The sequence below is a fragment of the Notolepis coatsorum genome (genome assembly GCF_963971535.1).
Source record: "Notolepis coatsorum genome assembly, chromosome: 8".
Lineage (NCBI taxonomy): Eukaryota > Metazoa > Chordata > Actinopteri > Aulopiformes > Paralepididae > Notolepis > Notolepis coatsorum.
Window position 1 is genome coordinate 10,805,760 of NC_140172.1, and position 8,017 is coordinate 10,813,776.

The following is an 8,017-nucleotide window of genomic DNA, read 5'->3' on the forward strand; positions in this document are numbered from 1 at the left end:
TAAATATGCAATCTGTGAATTCCGATAATGAGTCATATTCGCCGATCGCGGAAACCGATCAAGCAAAGCTCTCACTCGCTGTCTGTCTCAGACACACACGACCTGCAAACTGCCGCTGCTCCTCCTCCCTAGCCCCGCCCGCCCCCGTGTAGAGTTTGTAAACAAAGAGGACTGAGAGGCGGCTCCTCTGCTCGAGTCTGTAGTGCATTCGACCTGCGCTAACGTTAGCTACCTAGCTATCGTTACTGTTTAAACAAAATTACCCAGTCAACTATTCACGTTTAGTAGGCATTGTCTAACGGTATTTAGCCGGCTAGCTACCGATAGCTCCTGATATCAACAAATGATCCAGAAAGTCTAGTAGTCCATGTTCATACCTCCGTTAAGTTTCAAGTTTCAAGTTTCAAGTTTCTTTAATAGTTGTCATACAGAAGTACAGAATACTTTTGTACAAAATGCTTCTTACTGTTGCGCTCCAGAGACTGTGCATGACAAGATAAGTATGAAATAAAAACATAGTAAAAATTAGAAGTAAAAAAAGAGGTCACAGTGTTCAGTTTAGACATATGTACAATGTTCGTAGACGTAGTTACCATACAATATACAATACTGTGCAGTGTACTAATATACAATACTATATAGTGCAAGGCATAAATGGACGAGGTGCAGTTTAGGTACAATTCACAGTAGGTGTACGAGTTGTAGTGCAAATCCTTTATCAATAAATATAAAGTGTAAGTGTGTTTGTGTGATCTAAAGTGTGGAGAGTGGGTGCTGCAGTGTGTTGTTTGTTTGAGTGAGTGTGTGCGTGTGGGTGTGTGTGCTGTGTGCATTTGATGGTTGTTGCATAGTGATTATTGTTCGTTTAGCGATTATTGTTCGTTTAGCAGCCTGATGGCCTGGGGATAGAAGCTCCTTCTGAGTCTTTCTGTGCTCGCCTTAAGACTCCGGTATCGCTTGCCTGACGGCAGCAGTTCAAAGAGGCAGTTGTTCGGGTGGCTCGAGTCCTTAATAATTCTCTTAGCCTTCCCCTTGCACCGCTTGTTGTAAATGTTCTGGAGGGTGGGAAGCCCCCCTCTAATTGTGCGTTCGGCTGAACGTGTCACTCTTTGTAGTCTGCTACGGTCTTGTGCAGTGCTATTCCCAAACCAGGAGGTGATGTTGCCGGTCAGGATGCTCTCTATTGTACATGAGTAGAAGTTCCTAAGGATCTTCTGACTGACTTGGAACTTCCTTAGGCGCCTGAGGAAGTAGAGGCGTTGTCGTGCCTTCTTCACAACACTGTCAATGTGTGTGGTCCATGTCAAGTCCTCGGATATGTGGGCTCCGAGGTACTTGAAACTGTTCACTCTCTCAACCGGTGCCCCGTCGATGCTGAGGGGGCTGTAGTCCTTGACCCCCGACCTCCTGAAGTCCACAATCATCTCTTTTGTTTTGCTGACGTTCAGGGAGAGGCAGTTCTCCTGACACCACTGTGACAGGTTCTCTACCTCTTCCAGGTAGGCCCTTTCGTCGTTGGCAGAGATCAGGCCCACCACTACTGTGTCATCAGCAAATTTGATGATGGTGTTGTTAGCTTGCGTTAGCTGACGTTAGTTTACTGTTCAAAACGAAATGTCCCATTGAACTAAAGTTCTGTCTTAACGTCATCTAGCCGGCTAGCAGTAGCTACAGATAGCTCTTGATATCAATGTCTTATAACATTGATTTAATGCGTATTCGAGCTGAGGGCTTGCTGAATGTGAAATGACCAAAGCACAGTAACGCTACCAATAGGGTCCCGCTGCAGCGCCGGAGAATCCTTTTTGGAGCTGGAGGCTACTAGAGTACACACAGACAGTGGAGCTGTTTGCAGATAGCGAGCATTTTGACTTGTTGCGTGGTGGCGAGGTCTCGCAGATAATACAAGTACAAGTCTAATTATATAATATATATATTTTATAAAAAACAATTAAAAAAAAATTTATATAAAATAATTTTTAATTTCTTTTTAATCAAAAACAATCGGTATCGGATCGGTATCGGCCGATATGGCTCACGACGATCGGTGATCGGTATCGGTGGCAAAAAACGTGATCGGGGCATCCCTAGTTACCTGCCCCTTATTCCTAAACTAAAAAAGTATTTTCTTAATGGTCGGCGTACAACCTAATTTATACAAATAATAATTTATACCATTATACAGAAACTCACAATCCACAGTTAAACAAAGAAAAAATTAAATAATAATAATAATAATAATAATAATAATAATAATAATAATAATAATAATAATAATAATAATAATAATAATAATAATAATAATAATAATAATAAAGAATAAAAGAAAGAGAGAAAAAAAAGAAAAGAAAAGATCTCACTATTCATATCACATTTGATTTTCATACTGACTAAATATTTATTTTTTATAATTTTTTTTGAATTGATAAACACTATTACTTCCCTTAACACTTTGAGTGCCACTCACGAGATTTCTCAGGTTTTTTTTATAGGTGGTTGCTAGCCACTCACGAGATTTCTCAGATTTTTTTTTTTTTTTGCGATCTGAAAAATTATTGCATCACCCGAGCCTACCCGAGTATAGCCGAGCGGCGCTGGCGATCACTGTGGAAAAAAGCGCCCCCTGTCGTCTCCCAGATGACATAAGTGATTTTGGAATGGACTCAATGAAAATGAATGGGGGAAAAAATCCGGTACTCCACATTTTCCAGTTCACTGATCCAGCCGGGGTTACCACAGTTCATTCTGGAACCTCAGATGCCCGCTGATCATGGAGATCTACAGTATCGCGTTGGATCCATACACGTATCGATTTTTTCGAATGGTGATCAGGAATTGGAATATACCAGTTGGATACCATCTGATGTCAGGTAAGGACTCTATGTTATCAGTGTTAGGATAATCAGAGTAAGTTTGATGAAGTTATAAGCTGTTTTGTGAAATGTCTTCTTTCGGTTTCACTGTAAAAGTCCGTGAGGAAATCAACGGAGCGATTATCCGTGCACGGCCATAATGTGCTTGCGTGCACGTATAATATTGATCATCTAGCGTTTATTTGAAAACGATTCATAAAAAGGCAGACGAATATCAACGTTGTGGAATATTCCACTAAAAGACGATTTTCATAGAATGCTCCAGAATGAGCTGTTTTTTATATCAAAACGGGGGCTTTTCTAACTGCTCTGAAACGGAAACGACGCGATAAAAAAACAATCTGCCTTGACAGCACTGACTGCAAAATAGTCTTTGATAATGCGATGGGCAGATTAGACACATAGCCATAATTTAAAACATAGATTAGGCGATATTAACGTTAACATTGGCGCCGATGGTGGCATTCAGCCGGTAAAACGGAAAACCAGGCGTGGCGCTCAAAGTGTTAAGCTCGAGATCTGACTTCCGGTTTGAAATGTCTGAGTGAGCAGCCTTTGAAAAAAGCTCCCGGTCGCAATTCAAAACAAACGTGGAATAACATGATCTGAAAACGAAAAAAAATAAGCATTCAATGACAAAAGAGAGGAAGAACAAGTGGACATATGAGAAAACAAAAAAGATCCAAAAAGAAGAAAAGGAAATAACGAGGCGACGCGAAGAAATAACGAGACGACGTGAAGAAATGGTGCAGCTACAACAAGTCAACACGGAGATCCCCAGCTGGGCTGTGGAACTCGGAGCCAGTATTCGGGACATACAGGCAAGCATGCAAACTAGCGTGAAGGTAAACGAAGCGAACACGCAAAGCATACAGACAAGTATAGACAGACTCAGAGAAGAAGTAAAGAAAGGACAAGACGAACTCAAAGAAGAAATAAATAAGAGACTTGAGTCAATTGACAAAAAGTTGCTGAAACAGGAGAAAGACACGGTGGCGTTGGAAGAGAGAACGGCCGAGACTGAAGAATGGAGTACAGAAGTACAAAAGATTCTAATGGAGACTCTCGAGGAACAAGGGAAGATGAGAGAAGCTAACTGACTTGGAGGGGAGATCAAGAAGAAACAATATAAGAGTGTGGGGTCTGAAAGAAGGGCTAGAAGGAGCCTCGATGTCCAAATATATGGAAAGCCTAATACGAGAGAAACTGGATATGTCACTGTCAGAACACACCGATATGGGAATACAGAGGGCACATAGGATACAAGCACCGAGACCTCAGACGAATGGACCACCGAGAGCAGTCATAATTAACTTCCTGAGGTTTGAAGTCAAGGAGAACATTCTTAAGAGAGCCTGGCAGACGAAGATCGATGTGGAAGGACAGAGAATATCCTTTGACCACGACTATGCAGCGGAGGTGGCTGCAAAACGCCGAAGTTACGCGGAAATAAAAAAGATTCTAAAAGAAAAAGGGATTCGGTTCCAATCACCGATGACCGCTCTGAAAGTATACTGGCAGGAAGGCACCAAAACCTACAGCAACGTACAAGAGGCAGCGAGGGACATACATCGGGATGGAGAGAGGACGCCGGGACGAAGAGAGGGGGGAAAACCCACATATACACCCACCCCGATGGAGAGACTGGAGAAGATGCGCAGGTGGAACAGAGACGAGAAGAGGAGGATGGATGAAAGATGGGGATTGGAGATGATTCGAGACAGAGCAGCTGAGGAGAGTGACAGAGGGACATCGGAGAGAAGCACAGGAAGAGCGCGAGGGACCACGATACTTCAAAAGGAAAGATAAGTACAAAACAAAACAAAAACATTTGACTAAGACCATGACTAAATGTGAAAGATGCATAGAAATACACACAACATAGAATAAGAGTAACTGTAAACATAAAAAAAAAAGATAAAACTTAAACAGAGAGAAGGCATGTGACACAGTACAAATTAATGTGGACATAAAAATGACTGATTCTATGTCTCTGAAAATGACTGACAGAGAGAAAAACACACGTTGGACAGATTGTGTATGTGTATATGTATATATATATATATATATATATATATATATATATATATATTAGTGCTGTCAGGCGATTACATTTTTTTATCTAATTAATTACAGGATTTGTAATTAATTAATCTAATTAATCGCATTTTAATCGCATTACCATTTTATGCCTCATATTCTATATTCTATAATCATATTTCAAATTGCATGTGTCCGGATGGCAGAATTCAGTACTGTATCTACAAAACCTTCTGTTTAATCATCTTCCATCTATTAATTTGCTTAGATTTTTCAGGTCTGGTCAATTTGAGCATGGTGTTATTCACAGTCAAAGATAAAAAAAAAATTAATTGATATTCTCATTTGGTTCATTACAATTTACACAAAATAAAATGTCATCAATGCAGATTGATTGATTGAATGAAAATGTTATTAACAGATTGCAGAATGGGTACAATACAGTACGGCTCAATACACACAATTGTTAAGGGGATGCAGACCAGAGAAAGACTTTCGTCTTGTTTACATCAGGGTCCCCCATTTTCAATTCATAATGAATTGTAAGTAAGGGTGCAACTTGCACCGTGCAATCCATTCTTTGTGGATCTAGCCCACAGTATTTCTGACACTGGGAATACATTCCCTGAGATTCATAGATGTCCCTAGAATCAGATACCAAGAACATGCAAATGGACCATATTAAAAAAAAATCTGTAAATGTGTATTCTACATGCTTATGGAATGAATGAGATACAAAAAAAAGATTAAAAAAAAAAAAAAAAAAAAATTGTAATTAATTTTGAGTTAATTTTCATAACGCGATTATTTGCTGTGTAATTAATTAATCTAATTAACGCGATAAACTGACAGCCCTAATATATATATATATATATATATATATATATATATATATATATATATATATATATATATATATATATATATATATGTGTGTATGTATATATATATATATATATATATATATTAAAAAAATCATATTACCGGGAGCTCAAGGACAGGGCAGCACACAGACAATGCTGGACTTACATGGTGAGCTTTCTTTTTTAGCCACTAGGGGGGGCCCTCTCAATAGGAGAGCCTTTTCTCCCCACCCCCCAGCAGGGGATAGAGGAAAGAAAATAAATACCTCTGACACCATGGAATTGTCAAACTTTGTGAATGTTGTAAATGTTTATTATAGTTCTTTGAATGTAAGTCGAGTAGAGTTAGCAGTGGCTACAACTACAAATATTATTTTATGTGACATGGGTAGAACGGGAGATCATTTAGAATGGAAAGATGACACAAATTAAAAGTATTAAGATGATGTCGCTGAATGTTAATGGAATGAATAATCCAATCAAAAGGAGTAAGGTGATGACGAAGCTTAGAAAAGAGGAGGCACAGGTTATTTTTCTACAAGAAACTAATCTAATACAACAAGAACATGAAAAACTGAAGAGATTCGGATACGAGAATATGTTTTATAGTTCTTTTAAACAGAACCTTAGGAGAGGAGTAGCTATATTGATTAAGAATGCAGTGAAGTTTGAATTGATTAAAGAAGTGAGAGATAAAGAGGGGAGATATGTAATGGCCAAGGGGAAAATGGAAGGCCAAATGGTAACATTAATGAATATATATGCACCCCCAGACAGTGAGAAATACCTATTTGAAACAATCTTTGATATTATAGCAATGGAAGGGGAAGGCGTTTTAATCTGTACAGGAGACTTCAACGTAGTATTGAATTACGACATGGACACGACAAGCACAAAGAGATGGAGAACACACATTAGCAAATATATGAAAATACATATGACAGAATTAGGAATCACGGATATATGGAGAGAAACACACACACTAGACACATTATTCACATCCACACACAACATATTCAAGGATAGATTACTTCCTCATGACAACAGGGGACAGATACAGAGTAGAAGATTGTAGAATAGGGGTAACAGACATATCAGATCACAGCGCAACATATCTGACAGTAAATCTGAAAAGTAGACGGAGAAACACAGTCTGGAGACTGAACGTAGGGCTATTGAATAACAAAGGCTTAGTAGACGAAGTAAAAGAAGACATAATAAGATACAGAGAGGAAAATTATAACGGAGAGGTAGATCCAAACATTCTATGGGATGCAATGAAGGTAGCAATACGAGGAAAATTGATAGCAAAGGCAGCACTACTCAAGAGGGCCAGAATAGAGACATACCAGAACTTAGTAAAGAAACTGAAAGAATTAGAGAAAAAACACCAAAACTCAAAGAACCAAGAGACACTTAGGGAAATAAAAGACGTTAGAGAAAAGATAAACAAAGAATTACTGACAGAAATTGAGAAAAAGGCTAGATATGTGAAACAGACATACTATGAAGGAGGAACGAGAGCGACCAGACTCTTAGCTAGACGAATCAGAATACAACAGAAACTAAATACAATACACACAATAAGAGACACAAACACAAACAGGTTACTAAGAGAACCAGCTGAAATAGAGAAGACTTTTGTAGAATACTATAAGACACTATACACACAACCGAAAGCGGCAGGAGAAGAAGAGATAGAGACATTCTTAGAAAAATTAGATTTACCATCGATAGGAAAGGAACAGAACAAAATATTAAATGCAGAGATAACAGAACAGGAAGTGGGAAATGCGATCAGTAAAGCAAAGAACAATAAGTCACCAGGTAGCGACGGATTCCCTTCGGAATTTTACAAAACATTTAGACAGGAACTGAGGCCCATATTAGAGGCAGCATTTAGACACACAATGAAAAAAGGAACAATGCCACCCTCATGGAAAGAAGCCATAATTACTACGATTCCAAAGGAAGGGAAGGATAAGGAACTATGTAGTAGCTTCAGACCAGTGTCCATACTTAATGTAGATTACAAGATGTATACATCGATAATAGCCAAAAGATTTGAGACATTTATGCCAGATATTATAGACGAAGACCAGACCGGATTCATTAAAGGAAGAAAAACACAGGACAACATAAGAAAGACAGTGCAGATAGTAGAGGAGATACAAAAAGAAGGAGGAAGTGCAGTACTAGTTAGCCTGGATGCAGAAAAAGCATTCGACAGTGTAAGCTGGA